A 2,406-nucleotide genomic window follows, 5' to 3' on the forward strand; every position below is an offset into this window, starting at 1 on the left:
AATTTACATGATTACCCACTTATGGGTTTCTCATTACAAAATTACCCACCAAAAGTTTCAGTTAACAAAAATACCCAAAATTATGTTTTTCTTTACAAAATTACCCATTTAAAATTTAAGTTAACAAAAATACCCAACATTAAGTTTGGGTTTACAAAACTACCCACTAAAATTTTTAGTAATAAAAAATACATGATTATACGTGGAAGATGAAGAATCACTATTTTGGGTAGTTTTGTAAACCCAAACTTGATTTTGGGTATTTTTGTTAACTGAAACTTTGAGTGGGTAGTTTTGTAAATCCAAGCTTAATTTTGGGTTTTCTTATTAACCAAAACTTTTTATGGATAATTTTGTAAAGAGAAACCTAAAAATTGGTAATCATGTAATTTTTCCAAAAATCTTTTATTGGATCGAATCGAACCGTCTACACAGAATCCAACCGATCAACACCCTTGACCCAACAATAGAAAACCATACGACACCCTCGCTCTCTCTCGCGGTTTCCCAACCGTCAGCTACCCACACGGGTGCCTCCAGCAGGGACTCCAACCCACTCACTTCCCCACCATTCCGCTCCAGAAATCAGACCCAATTCCCAGAAGGTATTGAAATGCCTCTTGAACAGAGGTATGTGCCTCAATTCTTGTACAATACCCTATTATGCTTCTATTCCCTGCAAGATCAACCCACTCACACTCTCCTACTGTTGTGCTCTAGAAGTCAGATTCGCTTCCCATAAGGTATTGAGATGTGATTCGATTATCTATGGTTGTCAATGTCTGAGTTCTCTGGCTTCTATTCCCAGCAAGACCAACCCACTTACTCTCCTACCGTTATGCTCCGAAGTTTGGTTCGCTTCTGTATTGAAGTGTGACTCGATCAGGTATGCTTCTCAATGTCTGGATAAACTTGCTAGCTGATTCTGATTTATTTGATTCTGATTTTTTTGTACAATGTTTTAGAATTATAAAAAAAAGGATGTGTGTAGCAGATGAAGCCCAAGCCTTCAATCTTCATGTCCCCAAATAGATGAAAGATGAGTGCCCAATTGCAAAATTCTTTCTTCATAACAAGTCATCACTGTACCTTTTGGGGTTTGCTTTTTTTTAATATAACGATTTATCTGAGGAAGTGAGGAAGCTCACCACCTGCTTGAAGTAAAGCATTCCTGGAACGATACTACTTACTTTGTATATATTGATTAAGTATAGTTGCCTATACTATTTATTTGTAAACATGATAGTTTCTTTTGTCTGTGCTCTCACTTGTCTTAAGAGTAAGAGGATTAAAACACTGCGCAACTCAACCAAATGCAAACTATCTATTCAACCAGGTGTATCCAATAACTCATTTGAAGAATTTATGGTGATGTATTTTGTCCAAGCTCATCTTTTGCTTCATGTATTGGGTTGTCTTCTACATTTGTGAATGAATTTGTATCTTCCATAACTGAAAGAGCCAACTAGTTGGTTTCTATCTCTATGGTTAAACCTCATCTGATTCAAAGCTTTGGAGGGGCTCTGGCTTTTGGTCTTTACCGGATACATGTTGACTTGAATCGTGTTAACCTGCCCATCTCTGTGTCAGGATAGATCTATTCTACCTGTTTGGATTTCTGGTTGGTTGTCATTAGGAAAATTCAGGAACTTCAACTTGAGGCAGTTGAACATTTAGTTGCTGATCTGCAACCCCCTTCCTCCCTGTTGTTACCTACCCCCTCATATGAGCCAATGACAAATGATCTCCGTACAATTAGAATTTTAGTAGGTTCTCAGTTTTGATTTTTAAAGGTGCCATTGATTAGAGGAATGCTAAAAAGTTTAACATGGATAAATCTTTTCTCATATTGTACATTAATCTCTAGATTCACTATTTGGTAAACTCTCGTCTGATATGTACACTTATTATTCTATTTTATGCCGAATCTAGATATTACATCTATGCAGGATCTAATTTATTACATATATGTGGGAGATATGTATGTATATATATATCATAGTTTTTAAGGCGGCAAGGCGACGGAGGCGTTTGAGGGTCTTTCGGAGCGCCCTAGCGATGAGGCAGGCATAAAGCGTCGCCTTTTCGACTAAAGCGTTCCTGTGTAATTTTTTTTTATAAAACCAATCTATTTGGCTCAAATCCTAGTTGAATCCTATTACTCAGATGTTAAATAAATATTAAAGGTTCATATTCATACCAATGTAAGATATTCATCAAGAAAACAAATCAATAAAGTGAATAAACTAAGTTCATCTTCATCAATCATCGATCATCAATCATCAATCATCAATCATCAATCATCAATCATCAATCATCAATCATCAATCATCAATCATCAATATTCAATATTCAATATTCAATATTCAATCATCAATCATCAATCATCAATCATATTAACATATA

General features: G+C 35.6%; 1 long non-coding RNA gene across 1 annotated transcript; it reads left to right on the forward strand.

Annotated features, from left to right (window-relative positions):
* Positions 1-505: 505 nt before the first annotated feature.
* LOC122058445 lies at positions 506-1,498 on the forward strand. The gene is made up of 2 exons (XR_006133775.1): positions 506-886; positions 966-1,498. It is a non-coding gene; the product is annotated as an uncharacterized LOC122058445 (long non-coding RNA).
* The last annotated feature ends 908 nt before the right edge of the window (positions 1,499-2,406 follow it).

The sequence above is a fragment of the Macadamia integrifolia genome, chromosome 12 (genome assembly GCF_013358625.1).
Source record: "Macadamia integrifolia cultivar HAES 741 chromosome 12, SCU_Mint_v3, whole genome shotgun sequence".
NCBI lineage: Eukaryota > Viridiplantae > Streptophyta > Magnoliopsida > Proteales > Proteaceae > Macadamia > Macadamia integrifolia.